The sequence below is a fragment of the Oncorhynchus nerka genome, linkage group LG19, assembly GCF_034236695.1.
Source record: "Oncorhynchus nerka isolate Pitt River linkage group LG19, Oner_Uvic_2.0, whole genome shotgun sequence".
Lineage (NCBI taxonomy): Eukaryota > Metazoa > Chordata > Actinopteri > Salmoniformes > Salmonidae > Oncorhynchus > Oncorhynchus nerka.
The window spans coordinates 37,109,628-37,137,445 of NC_088414.1; the positions used below are offsets into that span (position 1 = coordinate 37,109,628).

At 44.1% G+C, this 27,818-nt stretch overlaps 1 long non-coding RNA gene across 1 annotated transcript in view; it reads left to right on the forward strand.

Moving 5' to 3' along the window:
• The window catches only part of LOC135562488 (uncharacterized), a 260,529-nt gene that overhangs the window by 166,662 nt on the left and 66,049 nt on the right, over positions 1-27,818 (forward strand). The window lies entirely within an intron of this gene.

The following is a 27,818-nucleotide window of genomic DNA, read 5'->3' on the forward strand; positions in this document are numbered from 1 at the left end:
AAGGCTTCTACAAGGGTTTTTCATGAACTATATGAAACTATCATTCTCCATGTGGTACTTCTCTGTATTACTGTCTGACTCAGTGTGTCTTCCATCATGTATTTCAGCAGTTAAAGTGTTAACATTCTAGATTCAGTTCATGTCTTCCATCATGTATTTCAGCAGTTAAAGTGTTAACATTCTAGATTCAGTTCATGTCTTCTATCATGTATCTCAGCAGTTAAAGTGTTAATATTCTAGATTCAGTTCATGTCTTCCATCATGTATTTTAACAGTTAAAGTGTGAACATTCTAGATTCAGTTCATGTCTTCCATCATGTATTATAACAGTTAAAGTGTGAACATTCTAGATTCAGTTCATGTCTTCCATCATGTATTTCAGCAGTTAAAGTGTGAACATTCTAGATTCAGTTCATGTCTTCTATCATGTATCTCAGCAGTTAAAGTATGAACATTCTAGATTCAGTTCATGTCTTCCATCTTGTATTTTAACAGTTAAAGTATGAACATTCTAGATTCAGTTCATGTCTTCCATCATGTATTTCAGCAGTTAAAGTGTGAACATTCTAGATTCAGTTCATGTCTTCAATCATGTATTATAACAGTTAAAGTGTGAACATTCTAGATTCAGTTCATGTCTTCCATCATGTATCTCAGCAGTTAAAGTATGAACATTCTAGATTCAGTTCATGTCTTCCATCATGTATTATAACAGTTAAAGTGTGAACATTCTAGATTCAGTTCATGTCTTCTATCATGTATTTCAGCAGTTAAAGTGTGAACATTCTAGATTCAGTTCATGTCTTCCATCTTGTATTTTAACAGTTAAAGTGTGAACATTCTAGATTCAGTCCATGTCTTCCATCATGTATTTCAGCAGTTAAAGTGTGAACATTCTAGATTCAGTCCATGTCTTCCATCTTGTATTTTAACAGTTAAAGTGTGAACATTCTAGATTCAGTTCATGTCTTCCATCATGTATTTCAGCAGTTAAAGTGTGAACATTCTAGATTCAGTTCATGTCTTCCATCATGTATTTCAGCAGTTAAAGTGTGAACATTCTAGATTCAGTTCATGTCTTCAATCATGTATTATAACAGTTAAAGTGTGAACATTCTAGATTCAGTTCATGTCTTCCATCATGTATCTCAGCAGTTAAAGTATGAACATTCTAGATTCAGTTCATGTCTTCCATCATGTATTATAACAGTTAAAGTGTGAACATTCTAGATTCAGTTCATGTCTTCCATCATGTATTTCAGCAGTTAAAGTGTGAACATTCTAGATTCAGTTCATGTCTTCTATCATGTATCTCAGCAGTTAAAGTATGAACATTCTAGATTCAGTTCATGTCTTCCATCTTGTATTTTAACAGTTAAAGTATGAACATTCTAGATTCAGTTCATGTCTTCCATCATGTATTATAACAGTTAAAGTGTGAACATTCTAGATTCAGTTCATGTCTTCTATCATGTATCTCAGCAGTTAAAGTATGAACATTCTAGATTCAGTTCATGTCTTCCATCTTGTATTTTAACAGTTAAAGTATGAACATTCTAGATTCAGTTCATGTCTTCCATCATGTATTTCAGCAGTTAAAGTGTGAACATTCTAGATTCAGTCCATGTCTTCCATCGTGTATTTTAACAGTTAAAGTGTGAACATTCTAGATTCAGTTCATGTCTTCTATCATGTATTATAACAGTTAAAGTGTGAACATTCTAGATTCAGTTCATGTCTTCCATCATGTATCTCAGCAGTTAAAGTATGAACATTCTAGATTCAGTTCATGTCTTCCATCTTGTATTTTAACAGTTAAAGTATGAACATTCTAGATTCAGTTCATGTCTTCCATCATGTATTTCAGCAGTTAATGTGTGAACATTCTAGATTCAGTCCATGTCTTCCATCATGTATTATAACAGTTAAAGTGTGAACATTCTAGATTCAGTTCATGTCTTCCATCATGTATCTCAGCAGTTAAAGTATGAACATTCTAGATTCAGTTCATGTCTTCTATCATGTATTATAACAGTTAAAGTGTGAACATTCTAGATTCAGTTCATGTCTTCCATCATGTATCTCAGCAGTTAAAGTATGAACATTCTAGATTCAGTTCATGTCTTCCATCTTGTATTTTAACAGTTAAAGTATGAACATTCTAGATTCAGTTCATGTCTTCCATCATGTATTTCAGCAGTTAAAGTGTGAACATTCTAGATTCAGTCCATGTCTTCCATCATGTATTTCAGCAGTTAAAGTGTGAACATTCTAGATTCAGTTCATGTCTTCAATCATGTATTATAACAGTTAAAGTGTGAACATTCTAGATTCAGTTCATGTCTTCCATCATGTATCTCAGCAGTTAAAGTATGAACATTCTAGATTCAGTTCATGTCTTCCATCATGTATTATAACAGTTAAAGTGTGAACATTCTAGATTCAGTTCATGTCTTCCATCATGTATTTCAGCAGTTAAAGTGTGAACATTCTAGATTCAGTTCATGTCTTCTATCATGTATCTCAGCAGTTAAAGTATGAACATTCTAGATTCAGTTCATGTCTTCCATCTTGTATTTTAACAGTTAAAGTATGAACATTCTAGATTCAGTTCATGTCTTCCATCATGTATTTCAGCAGTTAAAGTGTGAACATTCTAGATTCAGTCCATGTCTTCCATCATGTATTTTAACAGTTAAAGTGTGAACATTCTAGATTCAGTTCATGTCTTCTATCATGTATTATAACAGTTAAAGTGTGAACATTCTAGATTCAGTTCATGTCTTCCATCATGTATCTCAGCAGTTAAAGTATGAACATTCTAGATTCAGTTCATGTCTTCCATCTTGTATTTTAACAGTTAAAGTGTGCACATTCTAGATTCAGTTCATGTCTTCTATCATGTATTATAACAGTTAAAGTGTGAACATTCTAGATTCAGTTCATGTCTTCCATCATGTATCTCAGCAGTTAAAGTATGAACATTCTAGATTCAGTTCATGTCTTCCATCATGTATTATAACAGTTAAAGTGTTAACATTCTAGATTCAGTTCATGTCTTCCATCATGTATTATAACAGTTAAAGTGTGAACATTCTAGATTCAGTTCATGTCTTCTATCATGTATCTCAGCAGTTAAAGTATGAACATTCTAGATTCAGTTCATGTCTTCCATCTTGTATTTTAACAGTTAAAGTATGAACATTCTAGATTCAGTTCATGTCTTCCATCATGTATTTCAGCAGTTAAAGTGTGAACATTCTAGATTCAGTCCATGTCTTCCATCGTGTATTTTAACAGTTAAAGTGTGAACATTCTAGATTCAGTTCATGTCTTCTATCATGTATTATAACAGTTAAAGTGTGAACATTCTAGATTCAGTTCATGTCTTCCATCATGTATCTCAGCAGTTAAAGTATGAACATTCTAGATTCAGTTCATGTCTTCCATCATGTATTATAACAGTTAAAGTGTGAACATTCTAGATTCAGTTCATGTGTTCCATCATGTATTTCATCAGTTAAAGTGTGAACATTCTAGATTCAGTTCATGTCTTCTATCATGTATCTCAGCAGTTAAAGTGTGAACATTCTAGATTCAGTTCATGTGTTCCATCATGTATTTCAGCAGTTAAAGTGTGAACATTCTAGATTCAGTTCATGTCTTCCATCATGTATTATAACAGTTAAAGTGTTAACATTCTAGATTCAGTTCATGTCTTCTATCATGTATCTCAGCAGTTAAAGTATGAACATTCTAGATTCAGTTCATGTCTTCCATCATGTATTATAACAGTTAAAGTGTGAATATTCTAGATTCAGTTCATGTCTTCCATCATGTATTATAACAGTTAAAGTGTGAACATTCTAGATTCAGTTCATGTCTTCCATCATGTATTTTAACAGGTAAAGTGTGAACATTCTAGATTCAGTTCATGTCTTCCATCATGTATTTCAGCAGTTAAAGTGTGAACATTCTAGATTCAGTTCATGTCTTCCATCATGTATTTCAGCAGGTAAAGTGTTAATATTCTGTTGTTGCGGGAGTTGTAAAACTTTGACCCTTAGGTTTTATTGATGTTATCACATCCTGGGAAAATCTTGATAACACCTTGGACTACAGTCTTGCCACAGATCACCTGAAACAGGTACTGAAACATCTGAAACTTTCAAAGTTAGTGTCTTTAAACCAATTTTATGTGAACTTTTACAAAGAAAACCCTTAAAGAAAGGAGAGATGTATAACCTATTGCTTATAAACGATTTCCAAATGTATCTCTGCTGAAAAGACAAGTGTAGGATCCATGAAGCTCCCGTGTGTTGGCGAGGTAATGTTTTAAACTCCAACGTAATTCAAATGTATTGTTAACCCCCCAAAATGCTTTGTCGGATGTTTTAATAATTCTAAAGGGATAAAAATTTCAGTTGAGTCCATGTTCAATGTGTTATATTGTCTAGATCCTGCTGCCCTCAGGAGAAATCAGATGGCCTCAATTAAAATGAATGTTAAAGATTAGCATCAGCTGATGAGAAAGCACAAAATGGCGACCGGTTCAAATAATGTAAATGCTCTTCGTGTACCAGTCATGAACGTTGCTCCTCCAGTGTAGCGGATTTAAATTGTCTGATGTTTGATTTGGGGGGGGGGATCTACTTCTGGGATGTGTGTGGACTACATGTGAGGGTTCACCTGATAGAGTCTAGGATGTGTGTAGACTACATGTGATGGTTCACCTGATAGAGTCTAGGATGTGTGTGGACTACATGTGATGGTTCACCTGATAGAGTCTAGGATGTGTGTGGACTACATGTGATGGTTCACCTGATAGAGTCTAGGATGTGTGTGGACTACATGTGATGGTTCACCTGATAGAGTCTAGGATGTGTGTAGACTACATGTGATGGTTCACCTGATAGAGTCTATGATGTGTGTAGTCTACATGTGATGGTTCACCTGATAGAAGATGTGTGTAGACTACATGTGATGGTTCACCTGATAGAAGATGTGTGTAGACTACATGTGATGGTTCACCTGATAGAGTCTATGATGTGTGTAGACTACATGTGATGGTTCACCTGATAGAGTCTATGATGTGTGTGGACTACATGTGAGGGTTCACCTGATAGAGTCTAGGATGTGTGTGGACTACATGTGTTGGTTCACCTGATAGAGTCTATGATGTGTGTAGACTACATGTGATGGTTCACCTGATAGAGTCTAGGATGTGTGTAGACTACATGTGTTAGTTCACCTGATAGAGTCTATGATGTGTGTAGACTACATGTGATGGTTCACCTGATAGAGTCTAGGATGTGTGTAGACTACATGTGATGGTTCACCTGATAGAGTCTAGGATGTGTGTAGTCTACATGTGATGGTTCACCTGATAGAGTCTAGGATATGTGTAGTCTACATGTGATGGTTCACCTGATAGAGTCTATGATGTGTGTAGTCTACATGTGATGGTTCACCTGATAGAGTCTATGATGTGTGTAGTCTACATGTGATGGTTCACCTGATAGAGTCTAGGATGTGTGTAGTCTACATGTGATGGTTCACCTGATAGAAGATGTGTGTAGACTACATGTGATGGTTCACCTGATAGAAGATGTGTGTAGACTACATGTGATGGTTCACCTGATAGAGTCTATGATGTGTGTAGTCTACATGTGATGGTTCACCTGATAGAGTCTATGATGTGTGTAGTCTACATGTGATGGTTCACCTGATAGGGTCTAGGATGTGTGTAGTCTACATGTGATGGTTCACCTGATAGAGTCTAGGATGTGTGTAGACTACATGTGATGGTTCACCTGATAGAGTATAGGATGTGTGTAGTCTACATGTGATGGTTCACCTGATAGAGTCTATGATGTGTGTAGTCTACATGTGATGGTTCACCTGATAGAGTCTAGGATGTGTGTAGTCTACATGTGATGGTTCACCTGATAGAAGATATGTGTAGACTACATGTGATGGTTCACCTGATAGAAGATGTGTGTAGACTACATGTGATGGTTCACCTGATAGAGTCTATGATGTGTGTAGTCTACATGTGATGGTTCACCTGATAGGGTCTAGGATGTGTGTAGTCTACATGTGATGGTTCACCTGATAGAGTCTATGATGTGTGTAGTCTACATGTGATGGTTCACCTGATAGAGTCTAGGATGTGTGTAGTCTACATGTGATGGTTCACCTGATAGGGTCTAGGATGTGTGTAGTCTACATGTGATGGTTCACCTGATAGAGTCTAGGATGTGTGTAGTCTACATGTGATGGTTCACCTGATAGAGTCTAGGATGTGTGTAGTCTACATGTGATGGTTCACCTGATAGAGTCTAGGATGTGTGTAGTCTACATGTGATGGTTCACCTGATAGAGTCTATGATGTGTGTAGTCTACATGTGATGGTTCACCTGATAGAGTCTAGGATGTGTGTAGTCTACATGTGATGGTTCACCTGATAGAGTCTAGGATGTGTTCACCTGTAGACTAGGATGTGTGTAGACATGTGATGGTTCACCTGATAGAGTCTATGATGTGTGTAGACTACATGTGATGGTTCACCTGATAGAGTCTATGATGTGTGTAGACTACATGTGATGGTTCACCTGATAGAGTCTATGATGTGTGTAGACTACATGTGATGGTTCACCTGATAGAGTCTATGATGTGTGTAGACTACATGTGATGGTTCACCTGATAGAGTCTATGATGTGTGTAGACTACATGTGATGGTTCACCTGATAGAGTCTATGATGTGTGTAGACTACATGTGATGGTTCTTCATACAGGAGACCACTGGAAACGTCTTTGATCAGAGGTTAGTTTGTTTAATAAGGATTGCAACCCGGAGTTTACACTTACAGCAATTTGCAAGCAACACTCAGTTCAAAAGATGGTGTTTTCCCTGTATATCCCTACTGAGGATCACCCTGCCCAGGCTGATGTCCCTTAACTGTAGTAGCATATATATATATATTTTTTTTTTTTGTGAATTCTACCCCTTTTTCTCCCCAATTTTGTGGTATCCAATTGTTGTAGTAGCTACTATCTTGTCTCATCGCTACAACTCCCGTACGGGCTCGGGAGAGACGAAGGTTGAAAGTCATGCGTCCTCCGATACACAACCCAAGCCGCACTGCTTCTTAACACAGTGCGCATCCAACCCGGAAACCAGCTGCACCAATGTATCGGAGGAAACACCGTGCACCTGGCAACCTTGGTTAGCGTGCACTGCGCCCGGCCCGCCACAGAAGTCGCTGGTGCGCGATGAGACAAGGACATCCCTACCGACCACGCCCTCCCTAACCCGGACGCCACTAGGCCAATTGGGTGTCGCCCCACGGACCTCCCGGTTGTGGCCGGTTACGACAGAGCCTGGGCGCGAACCCGGGAGGCCCTGTAGTAGCATATAACCTCATAATTAATAGTTGCTAATACAAAGATGTCTCTGCTAGGTGGAGTTCAGCTCATTGTTATTTGCAGTTAGTTTCTCAATCCTCCTTCCTCCTATTGTAGAAGTAAGACTGGAACATATTATCAACAGGAACTGAAAGTGTAGTTTCAACACACAGACATCTGACCTCTTAATGCACTTACAAAGTGTCTACCACTGATTCTCAGTCTCAAGATAAAGCAAAACATCAATCATTGTACTTTTCTAATTACAGGTGTTCCTATAATGTACCGATATTACAACATTCCATTCATAGTTCACCTGATAGAGTCTAGGATGTGTGTAATCAAATCAAACTATTTGTCACATATGCTGAATACAACAAGTGTAGACCTTACCGTGAAGTGCTTACTGACAAGCCCTTAACCAACAGTGCAGTTCAAGAAAAGTTAAGAGAATATTTAAAAAAATAAACTAAAGAAAAAAAAAAAAAAAAAAGTAACACAATAACATAACAATAAGGAGGCTATATACAGGTGGTACCGGTACAGAGTCAATGTGGAGGCTATATACAGGTGGTACCAGTACAGAGTCAATGTGGAGGTTATATACAGGTGGTACCAGTACAGAGTCAATGTGGAGGCTTTATACAGGAGGTACCGGTACAGAGTCAATGTGGAGGCTATATACAGGTGGTACCAGTACAGAGTCAATGTGGAGGCTATATACAGGTGGTACCGGTACAGAGTCAATGTGGAGGCTATATACAGGTGGTACCAGTACAGAGTCAATGTGGAGGCTATATACAGGTGGTACCAGTACAGAGTCAATGTGGAGGCTATATACAGGTGGTACCGGTACAGAGTCAATGTGGAGGTTATATACAGGTGGTACCGGTACAGAGTCAATGTGGAGGCTATATACAGGTGGTACCAGTACAGAGTCAATGTGGAGGCTATATACAGGTGGTACCGGTACAGAGTCAATGTGGAGGTTATATACAGGGGGTACCAGTACAGAGTCAATGTGGAGGCTATATACAGGTGGTACCAGTACAGAGTCAATGTGGAGGTTATATACAGGGGGTACCAGTACAGAGTCAATGTGGAGGCTATATACAGGGGTACCAGTACAGAGTCAATGTGGAGGCTATATACAGGTGGTACCGGTACAGAGTCAATGTGGAGGCTATATACAGGTGGTACCGGTACAGAGTCAATGTGGAGGCTATATACAGGTGGTACCGGTACAGAGTCAATGTGGAGGCTATATACAGGTGGTACCGGTACAGAGTCAATGTGGAGGCTATATACAGGTGGTACCGGTACAGAGTCAATGTGGAGGCTATATACAGGTGGTACCGGTACAGAGTCAATGTGGAGGCTATATACAGGTGGTACCGGTACAGAGTCAATGTGGAGGTTATATACAGGTGGTACCAGTACAGAGTCAATGTGGAGGCTATATACAGGTGGTACCGGTACAGAGTCAATGTGGAGGCTATATACAGGTGGTACCGGTACAGAGTCAATGTGGAGGCTATATACAGGGGTACCAGTACAGAGTCAATGTGGAGGTATATACAGGTGGTACCAGTACAGAGTCAATGTGGAGGTTATATACAGGTGGTACCAGTACAGAGTCAATGTGGAGGCTATATACAGGTGGTACCAGTACAGAGTCAATGTGGAGGTTATATACAGGTGGTACCGGTACAGAGTCAATGTGGAGGCTATATACAGGTGGTACCAGTACAGAGTCAATGTGGAGGCTATATACAGGTGGTACCAGGTACAGAGTCAATGTGGAGGCTATATACAGGGGTACCAGTACAGAGTCAATGTGGAGGTTATATACAGGGGTACCAGTACAGAGTCAATGTGGAGGTTATATACAGGGGGTACCAGTACAGAGTCAATGTGGAGGTTATATACAGGGGTACCAGTACAGAGTCAATGTGGAGGTTATATACAGGGGGTACCAGTACAGAGTCAATGTGGAGGCTATATACAGGTGGTACCAGTACAGAGTCAATGTGGAGGCTATATACAGGTGGTACCAGTACAGAGTCAATGTGGAGGTTATATACAGGGGTACCAGTACAGAGTCAATGTGGAGGTTATATACAGGGGTACCAGTACAGAGTCAATGTGGAGGTTATATACAGGGGTACCAGTACAGAGTCAATGTGGAGGCTATATACAGGTGGTACCAGTACAGAGTCAATGTGGAGGCTATATACAGGGGGTACCAGTACAGAGTCAATGTGGAGGCTATATACAGGAGGTACCAGTACAGAGTCAATGTGGAGGCTATATACAGGTGGTACCAGTACAGAGTCAATGTGGAGGCTATATACAGGTGGTACCGGTACAGAGTCAATGTGGAGGCTATATACAGGTGGTACCAGTACAGAGTCAATGTGGAGGCTATATACAGGTGGTACCAGTACAGAGTCAATGTGGAGGCTATATACAGGTGGTACCAGTACAGAGTCAATGTGGAGGCTATATACAGGTGGTACCAGTACAGAGTCAATGTGGAGGCTATATACAGGTGGTACCAGTACAGAGTCAATGTGGAGGCTATATACAGGTGGTACCAGTACAGAGTCAATGTGGAGGCTATATACAGGGGTACCAGTACAGAGTCAATGTGGAGGCTATATACAGGTGGTACCAGTACAGAGTCAATGTGGAGGCTATATACAGGTGGTACCAGTACAGAGTCAATGTGGAGGCTATATACAGGTGGTACCGGTACAGAGTCAATGTGGAGGCTATATACAGGTGGTACCAGTACAGAGTCAATGTGGAGGCTATATACAGGTGGTACCAGTACAGAGTCAATGTGGAGGTTATATACAGGTGGTACCAGTACAGAGTCAATGTGGAGGCTATATACAGGTGGTACCAGTACAGAGTCAATGTGGAGGCTATATACAGGTGGTACCAGTACAGAGTCAATGTGGAGGTTATATACAGGGGGTACCAGTACAGAGTCAATGTGGAGGTTATATACAGGGGGTACCAGTACAGAGTCAATGTGGAGGCTATATACAGGGGGTACCAGTACAGAGTCAATGTGGAGGTTATATACAGGGGGTACCAGTACAGAGTCAATGTGGAGGTTATATACAGGTGGTACCAGTACAGAGTCAATGTGGAGGCTATATACAGGTGGTACCGGTACAGAGTCAATGTGGAGGCTATATACAGGTGGTACCGGTACAGAGTCAATGTGGAGGTTATATACAGGGGGTACCAGTACAGAGTCAATGTGGAGGTTATATACAGGGGGTACCAGTACAGAGTCAATGTGGAGGTTATATACAGGGGGTACCAGTACAGAGTCAATGTGGAGGTTATATACAGGGGGTACCAGTACAGAGTCAATGTGGAGGTTATATACAGGGGGTACCAGTACAGAGTCAATGTGGAGGCTATATACAGGTGGTACCAGTACAGAGTCAATGTGGAGGCTATATACAGGTGGTACCAGTACAGAGTCAATGTGGAGGTTATATACAGGGGTACCAGTACAGAGTCAATGTGGAGGTTATATACAGGGGGTACCAGTACAGAGTCAATGTGGAGGTTATATACAGGGGTACCAGTACAGAGTCAATGTGGAGGCTATATACAGGTGGTACCAGTACAGAGTCAATGTGGAGGTTATATACAGGGGTACCAGTACAGAGTCAATGAGGAGGCTATATACAGGGGTACCAGTACAGAGTCAATGTGGAGGCTATATACAGGTGGTACCAGTACAGAGTCAATGTGGAGGCTATATACAGGTGGTACCAGTACAGAGTCAATGTGGAGGCTATATACAGGTGGTACCAGTACAGAGTCAATGTGGAGGCTATATACAGGTGGTACCAGTACAGAGTCAATGTGGAGGCTATATACAGGTGGTACCAGGTACAGAGTCAATGTGGAGGCTATATACAGGTGGTACCAGTACAGAGTCAATGTGGAGGCTATATACAGGTGGTACCAGTACAGAGTCAATGTGGAGGCTATATACAGGTGGTACCAGTACAGAGTCAATGTGGAGGCTATATACAGGGGGTACCAGTACAGAGTCAATGTGGAGGCTATATACAGGTGGTACCAGTACAGAGTCAATGTGGAGGTTATATACAGGTGGTACCAGTACAGAGTCAATGTGGAGGCTATATACAGGGGGCTACCGGTACAGAGTCAATGTGGAGGCTATATACAGGTGGTACCAGTACAGAGTCAATGTGGAGGCTATATACAGGTGGTACCAGTACAGAGTCAATGTGGAGGCTATATACAGGTGGTACCAGTACAGAGTCAATGTGGAGGTTATATACAGGTGGTACCAGTACAGAGTCAATGTGGAGGCTATATACAGGTGGTACCAGTACAGAGTCAATGTGGAGGCTATATACAGGTGGTACCAGTACAGAGTCAATGTGGAGGCTATATACAGGGGGTACCAGTACAGAGTCAATGTGGAGGCTATATACAGGTGGTACCAGTACAGAGTCAATGTGGAGGCTATATACAGGTGGTACCAGGTACAGAGTCAATGTGGAGGCTATATACAGGTGGTACCAGTACAGAGTCAATGTGGAGGTTATATACAGGGGTACCAGTACAGAGTCAATGTGGAGGCTATATACAGGGGGTACCAGTACAGAGTCAATGTGGAGGTTATATACAGGGGTACCAGTACAGAGTCAATGTGGAGGCTATATACAGGTGGTACCAGTACAGAGTCAATGTGGAGGCTATATACAGGTGGTACCAGTACAGAGTCAATGTGGAGGTTATATACAGGGGGTACCAGTACAGAGTCAATGTGGAGGTTATATACAGGTGGTACCAGTACAGAGTCAATGTGGAGGTTATATACAGGGGTACCAGTACAGAGTCAATGTGGAGGCTATATACAGGTGGTACCAGTACAGAGTCAATGTGGAGGCTATATACAGGGGTACCAGTACAGAGTCAATGTGGAGGCTATATACAGGGGTACCAGTACAGAGTCAATGTGGAGGCTATATACAGGTGGTACCAGTACAGAGTCAATGTGGAGGCTATATACAGGTGGTACCAGTACAGAGTCAATGTGGAGGCTATATACAGGTGGTACCAGGTACAGAGTCAATGGGAGGCTATATACAGGTGGTACCAGTACAGAGTCAATGTGGAGGCTATATACAGGTGGTACCGGTACAGAGTCAATGTGGAGGCTATATACAGGTGGTACCGGTACAGAGTCAATGTGGAGGCTATATACAGGTGGTACCAGTACAGAGTCAATGTGGAGGCTATATACAGGTGGTACCAGTACAGAGTCAATGTGGAGGCTATATACAGGTGGTACCAGTACAGAGTCAATGTGGAGGCTATATACAGGTGGTACCAGTACAGAGTCAATGTGGAGGCTATATACAGGTGGTACCGGTACAGAGTCAATGTGGAGGCTATATACAGGGGTACCAGTACAGAGTCAATGTGGAGGCTATATACAGGTGGTACCAGTACAGAGTCAATGTGGAGGCTATATACAGGTGGTACCAGTACAGAGTCAATGTGGAGGCTATATACAGGTGGTACCAGTACAGAGTCAATGTGGAGGCTATATACAGGTGGTACCAGTACAGAGTCAATGTGGAGGCTATATACAGGTGGTACCAGTACAGAGTCAATGTGGAGGCTATATACAGGTGGTACCAGTACAGAGTCAATGTGGAGGCTATATACAGGGGTACCAGTACAGAGTCAATGTGGAGGCTATATACAGGTGGTACCAGTACAGAGTCAATGTGGAGGCTATATACAGGGGTACCAGTACAGAGTCAATGTGGAGGCTATATACAGGGGTACCAGTACAGAGTCAATGTGGAGGCTATATACAGGGGTACCAGTACAGAGTCAATGTGGAGGCTTATATACAGGGGTACCAGTACAGAGTCAATGTGGAGGCTATATACAGGGGGTACCAGTACAGAGTCAATGTGGAGGCTATATACAGGGGTACCAGTACAGAGTCAATGTGGAGGTTATATACAGGGGTACCAGTACAGAGTCAATGTGGAGGCTATATACAGGGGGTACCAGTACAGAGTCAATGTGGAGGCTATATACAGGGGTACCAGTACAGAGTCAATGTGGAGGCTATATACAGGGGTACCAGTACAGAGTCAATGTGGAGGCTATATACAGGTGGTACCAGTACAGAGTCAATGTGGAGGCTATATACAGGGGTACCAGTACAGAGTCAATGTGGAGGCTATATACAGGGGTACCAGTACAGAGTCAATGTGGAGGCTATATACAGGGGTACCAGTACAGAGTCAATGAGGAGGCTATATACAGGAGGTACCGGTACAGAGTCAATGTGGAGGCTATATACAGGGGGTACCAGTACCAGTACAGAGTCAATGTGGAGGTATATACAGGGGGTACCAGTACAGAGTCAATGTGGAGGCTATATACAGGGGTACCAGTACAGAGTCAATGTGGAGGCTATATACAGGGGTACCAGTACAGAGTCAATGTGGAGGTTATATACAGGGGTACCAGTACAGAGTCAATGTGGAGGCTATATACAGGTGGTACCAGTACAGAGTCAATGTGGAGGCTATATACAGGTGGTACCAGTACAGAGTCAATGTGGAGGCTATATACAGGGGTACCAGTACAGAGTCAATGTGGAGGCTATATACAGGGGGTACCAGTACAGAGTCAATGTGGAGGCTATATACAGGTGGTACCAGTACAGAGTCAATGTGGAGGCTATATACAGGTGGTACCAGTACAGAGTCAATGTGGAGGCTATATACAGGTGGTACCGGTACAGAGTCAATGTGGAGGCTATATACAGGTGGTACCGGTACAGAGTCAATGTGGAGGCTATATACAGGGGGTACCAGTACAGAGTCAATGTGGAGGTTATATACAGGGGGTACCAGTACAGAGTCAATGTGGAGGTTATATACAGGGGGTACCAGTACAGAGTCAATGTGGAGGCTATATACAGGTGGTACCGGTACAGAGTCAATGTGGAGGCTATATACAGGTGGTACCGGTACAGAGTCAATGTGGAGGTTATATACAGGGGGTACCAGTACAGAGTCAATGTGGAGGTTATATACAGGGGGTACCAGTACAGAGTCAATGTGGAGGCTATATACAGGTGGTACCAGTACAGAGTCAATGTGGAGGTTATATACAGGGGGTACCAGTACAGAGTCAATGAGGAGGCTATATACAGGGGGTACCAGTACAGAGTCAATGTGGAGGCTATATACAGGTGGTACCAGTACAGAGTCAATGTGGAGGCTATATACAGGTGGTACCGGTACAGAGTCAATGTGGAGGCTATATACAGGTGGTACCAGTACAGAGTCAATGTGGAGGCTATATACAGGTGGTACCAGTACAGAGTCAATGTGGAGGCTATATACAGGTGGTACCAGTACAGAGTCAATGTGGAGGCTATATACAGGTGGTACCAGTACAGAGTCAATGTGGAGGCTATATACAGGTGGTACCAGTACAGAGTCAATGTGGAGGCTATATACAGGGGTACCAGTACAGAGTCAATGTGGAGGCTATATACAGGGGGTACCAGTACAGAGTCAATGTGGAGGCTATATACAGGTGGTACCAGTACAGAGTCAATGTGGAGGCTATATACAGGGGGTACCGGTACAGAGTCAATGTGGAGGCTATATACAGGTGGTACCAGTACAGAGTCAATGTGGAGGCTATATACAGGTGGTACCAGTACAGAGTCAATGTGGAGGCTATATACAGGTGGTACCAGTACAGAGTCAATGTGGAGGCTATATACAGGTGGTACCAGTACAGAGTCAATGTGGAGGCTATATACAGGTGGTACCAGTACAGAGTCAATGTGGAGGCTATATACAGGTGGTACCAGTACAGAGTCAATGTGGAGGCTATATACAGGGGGTACCAGTACAGAGTCAATGTGGAGGCTATATACAGGGGTACCAGTACAGAGTCAATGTGGAGGCTATATACAGGGGGTACCAGTACAGAGTCAATGTGGAGGCTATATACAGGGGTACCAGTACAGAGTCAATGTGGAGGCTATATACAGGGGGTACCAGTACAGAGTCAATGTGGAGGCTATATACAGGGGGTACCAGTACAGAGTCAATGTGGAGGTTATATACAGGGGTACCAGTACAGAGTCAATGTGGAGGCTATATACAGGGGGTACCAGTACAGAGTCAATGTGGAGGTTATATACAGGGGTACCAGTACAGAGTCAATGTGGAGGCTATATACAGGGGGTACCAGTACAGAGTCAATGTGGAGGCTATATACAGGGGTACCAGTACAGAGTCAATGTGGAGGCTATATACAGGGGGTACCAGTACAGAGTCAATGTGGAGGCTATATACAGGTGGTACCAGTACAGAGTCAATGTGGAGGCTATATACAGGGGTACCAGTACAGAGTCAATGTGGAGGCTATATACAGGGGTACCAGTACAGAGTCAATGTGGAGGCTATATACAGGGGGTACCAGTACAGAGTCAATGTGGAGGCTATATACAGGGGTACCAGTACAGAGTCAATGTGGAGGCTATATACAGGGGGTACCAGTACAGAGTCAATGTGGAGGCTATATACAGGGGGTACCAGTACAGAGTCAATGTGGAGGCTATATACAGGGGGTACCAGTACAGAGTCAATGTGGAGGCTATATACAGGGGTACCAGTACAGAGTCAATGTGGAGGCTATATACAGGGGTACCAGTACAGAGTCAATGTGGAGGCTATATACAGGTGGTACCAGTACAGAGTCAATGTGGAGGCTATATACAGGTGGTACCAGTACAGAGTCAATGTGGAGGCTATATACAGGTGGTACCAGTACAGAGTCAATGTGGAGGCTATATACAGGGGTACCAGTACAGAGTCAATGTGGAGGCTATATACAGGTGGTACCAGTACAGAGTCAATGTGGAGGCTATATACAGGTGGTACCAGTACAGAGTCAATGTGGAGGCTATATACAGGGGGTACCAGTACAGAGTCAATGTGGAGGCTATATACAGGGGTACCAGTACAGAGTCAGTGTGGAGGCTATATACAGGGGTACCAGTACAGAGTCAATGTGGAGGCTATATACAGGTGGTACCAGTACAGAGTCAATGTGGAGGCTATATACAGGGGGTACCAGTACAGAGTCAATGTGGAGGCTATATACAGGGGGTACCAGTACAGAGTCAATGTGGAGGTTATATACAGGGGTACCAGTACAGAGTCAATGTGGAGGCTATATACAGGGGGTACCAGTACAGAGTCAATGTGGAGGTTATATACAGGGGTACCAGTACAGAGTCAATGTGGAGGTTATATACAGGGGGGGGTACCAGTACAGAGTCAATGTGGAGGTTATATACAGGGGTACCAGTACAGAGTCAATGTGGAGGCTATATACAGGGGTACCAGTACAGAGTCAATGAGGAGGTTATATACAGGGGTACCAGTACAGAGTCAATGTGGAGGCTATATACAGGGGTACCAGTACAGAGTCAATGAGGAGGCTATATACAGGGGTACCAGTACAGAGTCAATGTGGAGGCTATATACAGGGGGTACCAGTACAGAGTCAATGTGGAGGCTATATACAGGGGGTACCAGTACAGAGTCAATGTGGAGGCTATATACAGGGGTACCAGTACAGAGTCAATGTGGAGGCTATATACAGGGGGTACCAGTACAGAGTCAATGTGGAGGCTATATACAGGGGGTACCAGTACAGAGTCAATGTGGAGGTTATATACAGGGGGTACCAGTACAGAGTCAATGTGGAGTCTATATACAGGTGGTACCAGTACAGAGTCAATGAGGAGGCTATATACAGGTGGTACCAGTACAGAGTCAATGTGGAGGCTATATACAGGGGGTACCAGTACAGAGTCAATGTGGAGGCTATATACAGGGGGTACCAGTACAGAGTCAATGTGGAGGCTATATACAGGTGGTACCAGTACAGAGTCAATGTGGAGGCTATATACAGGTGGTACCAGTACAGAGTCAATGTGGAGGCTATATACAGGGGGTACCAGTACAGAGTCAATGTGGAGGCTATATACAGGGGGTACCAGTACAGAGTCAATGTGGAGGCTATATACAGGGGGTACCAGTACAGAGTCAATGTGGAGGCTATATACAGGTGGTACCAGTACAGAGTCAATGTGGAGGTTATATACAGGGGGTACCAGTACAGAGTCAATGTGGAGGTTATATACAGGGGGTACCAGTACAGAGTCAATGTGGAGGTTATATACAGGGGGTACCAGTACAGAGTCAATGTGGAGGTTATATACAGGGGTACCAGTACAGAGTCAATGTGGAGGTTATATACAGGGGTACCAGTACAGAGTCAATGTGGAGGTTATATACAGGGGGTACCAGTACAGAGTCAATGTGGAGGCTATATACAGGGGTACCAGTACAGAGTCAATGTGGAGGTTATATACAGGGGTACCAGTACAGAGTCAATGTGGAGGCTATATACAGGGGTACCAGTACAGAGTCAATGTGGAGGCTATATACAGGGGGTACCAGTACAGAGTCAATGTGGAGGCTATATACAGGTGGTACCAGTACAGAGTCAATGTGGAGGCTATATACAGGGGGTACCAGTACAGAGTCAATGTGGAGGTTATATACAGGGGGTACCAGTACAGAGTCAATGTGGAGGCTATATACAGGGGTACCAGTACAGAGTCAATGTGGAGGCTATATACAGGGGGTACCAGTACAGAGTCAATGTGGAGGCTATATACAGGGGGTACCAGTACAGAGTCAATGTGGAGGCTATATACAGGGGGTACCGGTACAGAGTCAATGTGGAGGCTATATACAGGGGGTACCAGTACAGAGTCAATGTGGAGGATATATACAGGGGGTACCGGTACAGAGTCAATGTGGAGGCTATATACAGGTGGTACCAGTACAGAGTCAATGTGGAGCTTATATACAGGTGGTACCAGTACAGAGTCAATGTGGAGGCTATATACAGGTGGTACCAGTACAGAGTCAATGTGGAGGCTATATACAGGTGGTACCAGTACAGAGTCAATGTGGAGGCTATATACAGGTGGTACCAGTACAGAGTCAATGTGGAGGCTATATACAGGGGGTACCAGTACAGAGTCAATGAGGAGGCTATATACAGGGGGTACCAGTACAGAGTCAATGTGGAGGCTATATACAGGGGGCACCGGTACAGAGTCAATGTGGAGGTTATATACAGGGGGTACCAGTACAGAGTCAATGTGGAGGCTATATACAGGTGGTACCAGTACAGAGTCAATGTGGAGGCTATATACAGGGGGTACCGGTACAGAGTCAATGTGGAGGTTATATACAGGGGGTACCAGTACAGAGTCAATGTGGAGGCTATATACAGGTGGTACCAGTACAGAGTCAATGTGGAGGCTATATACAGGGGGTGCCGGTACAGAGTCAATGTGGAGGCTATATACAGGTGGTACCAGTACAGAGTCAATGTGGAGGCTATATACAGGGGGTGCCGGTACAGAGTCAATGTGGAGGCTATATACAGGTGGTACCAGTACAGAGTCAATGTGGAGGCTATATACAGGTGGTACCAGTACAGAGTCAATGTGGAGGCTATATACAGGGGGTGCCGGTACAGAGTCAATGTGGAGGCTATATACAGGTGGTACCAGTACAGAGTCAATGTGGAGGCTATATACAGGTGGTACCAGTACAGAATACAGGGGTACCAGTACAGAGTCAATGTGGAGGCTATATACAGGTGGTACCAGTACAGAGTCAATGTGGAGGCTATATACAGGTGGTACCAGTACAGAGTCAATGTGGAGGTTATATACAGGGAGTACCAGTACAGAGTCAATGTGGAGGTTATATACAGGGGGTACCAGTACAGAGTCAATGTGGAGGCTATATACAGGGGGTACCAGTACAGAGTCAATGTGGAGGCTATATACAGGGGGTACCAGTACAGAGTCAATGTGGAGGCTATATACAGGGGTACCAGTACAGAGTCAATGTGGAGGCTATATACAGGGGGTACCAGTACAGAGTCAATGTGGAGGCTATATACAGGGGTACCAGTACAGAGTCAATGTGGAGGCTATATACAGGGGTACCAGTACAGAGTCAATGTGGAGGCTATATACAGGGGTACCAGTACAGAGTCAATGTGGAGGCTATATACAGGGGTACCGGTACAGAGTCAATGTGGAGGCTATATACAGGGGGTACCAGTACAGAGTCAATGTGGAGGCTATATACAGGGGTACCAGTACAGAGTCAATGTGGAGGCTATATACAGGGGTACCAGTACAGAGTCAATGTGGAGGCTATATACAGGGGGTACCAGTACAGAGTCAATGTGGAGGCTATATACAGGGGGTACCAGTACAGAGTCAATGTGGAGGCTATATACAGGGGTACCAGTACAGAGTCAATGTGGAGGCTATATACAGGGGGTACCAGTACAGAGTCAATGTGGAGGCTATATACAGGGGGTACCAGTACAGAGTCAATGTGGAGGCTATATACAGGGGTACCAGTACAGAGTCAATGTGGAGGCTATATACAGGGGTACCAGTACAGAGTCAATGTGGAGGCTATATACAGGGGTACCAGTACAGAGTCAATGTGGAGGCTATATACAGGGGTACCAGTACAGAGTCAATGTGGAGGCTATATACAGGGGGTACCAGTACAGAGTCAATGTGGAGGCTATATACAGGGGTACCAGTACAGAGTCAATGTGGAGGCTATATACAGGGGGTACCAGTACAGAGTCAATGTGGAGGCTATATACAGGGGTACCAGTACAGAGTCAATGTGGAGGCTATATACAGGGGGTACCAGTACAGAGTCAATGTGGAGGCTATATACAGGGGTACCAGTACAGAGTCAATGTGGAGGCTATATACAGGGGTACCAGTACAGAGTCAATGTGGAGGCTATATACAGGGGTACCAGTACAGAGTCAATGTGGAGGCTATATACAGGGGGTACCAGTACAGAGTCAATGTGGAGGCTATATACAGGGGTACCAGTACAGAGTCAATGTGGAGGCTATATACAGGGGGTACCAGTACAGAGTCAATGTGGAGGCTATATACAGGGGGTACCAGTACAGAGTCAATGTGGAGGCTATATACAGGGGGTACCAGTACAGAGTCAATGTGGAGGCTATATACAGGGGGTACCAGTACAGAGTCAATGTGGAGGCTATATACAGGGGGTACCAGTACAGAGTCAATGTGGAGGCTATATACAGGGGGTACCAGTACAGAGTCAATGTGGAGGCTATATACAGGGGGTACCAGTACAGAGTCAATGTGGAGGCTATATACAGGGGGTACCAGTACAGAGTCAATGTGGAGGCTATATACAGGGGGTACCAGTACAGAGTCAATGTGGAGGCTATATACAGGGGGTACCAGTACAGAGTCAATGTGGAGGCTATATACAGGGGTACCAGTACAGAGTCAATGTGGAGGCTATATACAGGGGTACCAGTACAGAGTCAATGTGGAGGCTATATACAGGGGTACCAGTACAGAGTCAATGTGGAGGCTATATACAGGGGGTACCAGTACAGAGTCAATGTGGAGGCTATATACAGGGGGTACCAGTACAGAGTCAATGTGGAGGCTATATACAGGGGTACCAGTACAGAGTCAATGTGGAGGCTATATACAGGGGTACCAGTACAGAGTCAATGTGGAGGCTATATACAGGGGGTACCAGTACAGAGTCAATGTGGAGGCTATATACAGGGGTACCAGTACAGAGTCAATGTGGAGGCTATATACAGGGGTACCAGTACAGAGTCAATGTGGAGGCTATATACAGGGGGTACCAGTACAGAGTCAATGTGGAGGCTATATACAGGGGGTACCAGTACAGAGTCAATGTGGAGGCTATATACAGGGGGTACCAGTACAGAGTCAATGTGGAGGCTATATACAGGGGTACCAGTACAGAGTCAATGTGGAGGCTATATACAGGGGGTACCAGTACAGAGTCAATGTGGAGGCTATATACAGGGGTACCAGTACAGAGTCAATGTGGAGGCTATATACAGGGGGTACCAGTACAGAGTCAATGTGGAGGCTATATACAGGGGTACCAGTACAGAGTCAATGTGGAGGCTATATACAGGGGTACCAGTACAGAGTCAATGTGGAGGCTATATACAGGGGGTACCAGTACAGAGTCAATGTGGAGGCTATATACAGGGGTACCAGTACAGAGTCAATGTGGAGGCTATATACAGGGGTACCAGTACAGAGTCAATGTGGAGGCTATATACAGGGGTACCAGTACAGAGTCAATGTGGAGGCTATATACAGGGGTACCAGTACAGAGTCAATGTGGAGGCTATATACAGGGGGTACCAGTACAGAGTCAATGTGGAGGCTATATACAGGGGTACCAGTACAGAGTCAATGTGGAGGCTATATACAGGGGTACCAGTACAGAGTCAATGTGGAGGCTATATACAGGGGGTACCAGTACAGAGTCAATGTGGAGGCTATATACAGGGGGTACCAGTACAGAGTCAATGTGGAGGCTATATACAGGGGGTACCAGTACAGAGTCAATGTGGAGGCTATATACAGGGGGTACCAGTACAGAGTCAATGTGGAGGCTATATACAGGGGGTACCAGTACAGAGTCAATGTGGAGGCTATATACAGGGGGTACCAGTACAGAGTCAATGTGGAGGCTATATACAGGGGTACCAGTACAGAGTCAATGTGGAGGCTATATACAGGGGGTACCAGTACAGAGTCAATGTGGAGGCTATATACAGGGGGTACCAGTACAGAGTCAATGTGGAGGCTATATACAGGGGGTACCAGTACAGAGTCAATGTGGAGGCTATATACAGGGGGTACCAGTACAGAGTCAATGTGGAGGCTATATACAGGGGGTACCAGTACAGAGTCAATGTGGAGGCTATATACAGGGGGTACCAGTACAGAGTCAATGTGGAGGCTATATACAGGGGTACCAGTACAGAGTCAATGTGGAGGCTATATACAGGGGGTACCAGTACAGAGTCAATGTGGAGGCTATATACAGGGGTACCAGTACAGAGTCAATGTGGAGGCTATATACAGGGGGTACCAGTACAGAGTCAATGTGGAGGCTATATACAGGGGTACCAGTACAGAGTCAATGTGGAGGCTATATACAGGGGGTACCAGTACAGAGTCAATGTGGAGGCTATATACAGGGGTACCAGTACAGAGTCAATGTGGAGGCTATATACAGGGGTACCAGTACAGAGTCAATGTGGAGGCTATATACAGGGGTACCAGTACAGAGTCAATGTGGAGGCTATATACAGGGGGTACCAGTACAGAGTCAATGTGGAGGCTATATACAGGGGTACCAGTACAGAGTCAATGTGGAGGCTATATACAGGGGTACCAGTACAGAGTCAATGTGGAGGCTATATACAGGGGTACCAGTACAGAGTCAATGTGGAGGCTATATACAGGGGGTACCAGTACAGAGTCAATGTGGAGGCTATATACAGGGGGTACCAGTACAGAGTCAATGTGGAGGCTATATACAGGGGGTACCAGTACAGAGTCAATGTGGAGGCTATATACAGGGGGTACCAGTACAGAGTCAATGTGGAGGCTATATACAGGGGGTACCAGTACAGAGTCAATGTGGAGGCTATATACAGGGGGTACCAGTACAGAGTCAATGTGGAGGCTATATACAGGGGGTACCAGTACAGAGTCAATGTGGAGGCTATATACAGGGGTACCAGTACAGAGTCAATGTGGGGGCCATATACAGGGGTACCAGTACAGAGTCAATGTGGAGGCTATATACAGGGGGTACCAGTACAGAGTCAATGTGGAGGCTATATACAGGGGTACCAGTACAGAGTCAATGTGGAGGCTATATACAGGGGGTACCAGTACAGAGTCAATGTGGAGGCTATATACAGGGGGTACCAGTACAGAGTCAATGTGGAGGCTATATACAGGGGGTACCAGTACAGAGTCAATGTGGAGGCTATATACAGGGGGTACCAGTACAGAGTCAATGTGGAGGCTATATACAGGGGGTACCAGTACAGAGTCAATGTGGAGGCTATATACAGGGGGTACCAGTACAGAGTCAATGTGGAGGCTATATACAGGGGGTACCAGTACAGAGTCAATGTGGAGGCTATATACAGGGGGTACCAGTACAGAGTCAATGTGGAGGCTATATACAGGGGTACCAGTACAGAGTCAATGTGGAGGCTATATGACAGGGGGTACCAGTACAGAGTCAATGTGGAGGCTATATACAGGGGTACCAGTACAGAGTCAATGTGGAGGCTATATACAGGGGTACCAGTACAGAGTCAATGTGGAGGCTATATGTACAGGGGTACCAGTACAGAGTCAATGTGGAGGCTATATGATACAGGGGGTACCAGTACAGAGTCAATGTGGAGGCTATATGACAGGGGGTACCAGTACAGAGTCAATGTGGAGGCTATATGACAGGGGGTACCAGTACAGAGTCAATGTGGAGGCTATATGACAGGGGGTACCAGTACAGAGTCAATGTGGAGGCTATATGACAGGGGTACCAGTACAGAGTCAATGTGGAGGCTATATACAGGGGGTACCAGTACAGAGTCAATGTGGAGGCTATATACAGGGGTACCAGTACAGAGTCAATGTGGAGGCTATATACAGGGGTACCAGTACGTGGAGGCTATACATGTATGGGTACCAGTCAATGGGTACCATACAGGGGGTACAGTAGTCAATGTGGAGGCTATACATGTATACAGTGGGTACCAGTACAGAGTCAATGTGGAGGCTATACATGTATACAGTGGGTACCAGTACAGAGTCAATGTGGAGGCTATACATGTATACAGTGGGTACCAGTACAGAGTCAATGTGGAGGCTATACATGTATACAGTGGGTACCAGTACAGAGTCAATGTGGAGGCTATACATGTATACAGGGGGTACCAGTACAGAGTCAATGTGGAGGCTATACATGTATACAGTGGGTACCAGTACAGAGTCAATGTGGAGGCTATACATGTATACAGGGGTACCAGTACAGAGTCAATGTGGAGGCTATACATGTATACAGTGGGTACCAGTACAGAGTCAATGTGGAGGCTATACATGTATACAGTGGGTACCAGTACAGAGTCAATGTGGAGGCTATACATGTATACAGTGGGTACAGGGAGGCTATACATGTATACAGTAGTACAGAGTCAATGTGGAGGCTATACAGAGTCAATGTGGAGGCTACAGAGTCAATGTGGAGGCTATACATGTATACAGGGGCTATACATGTACCAGTACAGAGTCAATGTGGAGGCTATACATGTATACAGGGGGTACCAGTACAGAGTCAATGTGGAGGCTATACATGTATACAGTGGGTACCAGTACAGAGTCAATGTGGAGGCTATACATGTATACAGGGGTACCAGTACAGAGTCAATGTGGAGGCTATACATGGGTACCAGTACAGAGTCAGTGGAGGCTATACCAGTACAGAGTCAATGTGGAGGCTATACATGAGGCTATACAGTGGGTACCAGTACAGAGTCAATGTGGAGGCTATACATGTATACAGGGGTACCAGTACAGAGTCAATGTGGAGGCTATACATGTATACAGTGGGTACCAGTACAGAGTCAATGTGGAGGCTATACATGTATACAGGGGTACCAGTACAGAGTCAATGTGGAGGCTATACATGTATACAGGGGTACCAGTACAGAGTCAATGTGGAGGCTATACATGTATACAGTGGGTACCAGTACAGAGTCAATGTGGAGGCTATACATGTATACAGTGGGTACCAGTACAGAGTCAATGTGGAGGCTATACATGTATACAGGGGTACCAGTACAGAGTCAATGTGGAGGCTATACATGTATACAGTGGGTACCAGTACAGAGTCAATGTGGAGGCTATACATGTATACAGTGGGTACCAGTACAGAGTCAATGTGGAGGCTATACATGTATACAGGGGTACCAGTACAGAGTCAATGTGGAGGCTATACATGTATACAGGGGTACCAGTACAGAGTCAATGTGGAGGCTATACATGTATACAGGGGGTACCAGTACAGAGTCAATGTGGAGGCTATACATGTATACAGGGGTACCAGTACAGAGTCAATGTGGAGGCTATACATGTATACAGTGGGTACCAGTACAGAGTCAATGTGGAGGCTATACATGTATACAGTGGGTACCAGTACAGAGTCAATGTGGAGGCTATACATGTATACAGGGGTACCAGTACAGAGTCAATGTGGAGGCTGGAGGCTATACATGTATACAGGGGTACCAGTACAGAGTCAATGTGGAGGCTATACATGTATACAGGGGTACCAGTACAGAGTCAATGTGGAGGCTATACATGTATACAGTACAGAGTCAATGTGGAGGCTATACAGTACAGACCAGTCAGAGTCAATGTGGAGGCTATACATGTATACAGTGGGTACCAGTACAGAGTCAATGTGGAGGCTATACATGTATACAGGGGTACCAGTACAGAGTCAATGTGGAGGCTATACATGTCAATACAGTGGGTACCAGTACAGAGTCAATGTGGAGGCTATACATGTATATACAGTATACAGGGGTACCAGTACAGAGTCAATGTGGAGGCTATACATGTATACAGTGGGTACCAGTACAGAGTCAATGTGGAGGCTATACATGTATACAGGGGTACCAGTACAGAGTCAATGTGGAGGCTATACATGTATACAGTGGGTACCAGTACAGAGTCAATGTGGAGGCTATACATGTATACAGAGTCAATGTGGTACCAGTACAGAGTCAATGTGGAGGCTATACATGTATACAGGGGTACCAGTACAGAGTCAATGTGGAGGCTATACATGTATACAGTGGGTACCAGTACAGAGTCAATGTGGAGGCTATCATGTATACAGTGGGTACCAGTACAGAGTCAATGTGGAGGCTATACATGTATACAGGGGTACCAGTACAGAGTCAATGTGGAGGCTATACATGTATACAGTGGGTACCAGTACAGAGTCAATGTGGAGGCTATACATGTATACAGTGGGTACCAGTACAGGGGGTCAGATGTCAATGGAGGCTATACATGTATACAGTGGGTACCAGTACAGAGTCAATGTGGAGGCTATACATGTATACAGTGGGTACCAGTACAGAGTCAATGTGGAGGCTATACATGTATACAGTGGGTACCAGTACAGAGTCAATGTGGAGGCTATACATGTATACAGTGGGTACCAGTACAGAGTCAATGTGGAGGCTATACATGTACAGAGTGGGTATACAGTACAGAGTCAATGTGGAGGCTATACATGTATACAGTGGGTACCAGTACAGAGTCAATGTGGAGGCTAGTGGGTACCAGTACAGAGTACATGTATACAGTGGGGCTACCAGTACAGAGTCAATGTGGAGGCTATACATGTATACAGGGGTACCAGTACAGAGTCAATGTGGAGGCTATACATGTATACAGTGGGTACCAGTACAGAGTCAATGTGGAGGCTATACATGTATACAGTGGGTACCAGTACAGAGTCAATGTGGAGGCTATACATGTATACAGTGGGTACCAGTACAGAGTCAATGTGGAGGCTATACATGTATACAGGGGTACCAGTACAGAGTCAATGTGGAGGCTATACATGTATACAGGGGGCTACCAGTACAGAGTCAATGTGGAGGCTATACATGTATACAGGGGGTACCAGTACAGAGTCAATGTGGAGGCTATACATGTATACAGGGGTACCAGTACAGAGTCAATGTGGAGGCTATACATGTATACAGGGGTACCAGTACAGAGTCAATGTGGAGGCTATACATGTATACAGTGGGTACCAGTACAGAGTCAATGTGGAGGCTATACATGTGTATACAGGGGTACCAGTACAGAATGTCAATGTGGAGGCTATACATGTATACAGGGGTACCAGTACAGAGTCAATGTGGAGGCTATACATGTATACAGTGGGTACCAGTACAGAGTCAATGTGGAGGCTATACATGTATACAGTACCAGGTACCAGTACAGAGTCAATGTGGAGGCTATACATGTATACAGTGGGTACCAGTACAGAGTCAATGTGGAGGCTATACATGTATACAGTGGGTACCAGTACAGAGTCAATGTGGAGGCTATACATGTATACAGTGGGTACCAGTACAGAGTCAATGTGGAGGCATATACATGGGTACCAGTACAGAGTCAATGGGTACCAGTACAGAGTCAATGTGGAGGCTATACATGTATACAGGGGTACCAGTACAGAGTCAATGTGGAGGCTATACATGTATACAGTGGGTACCAG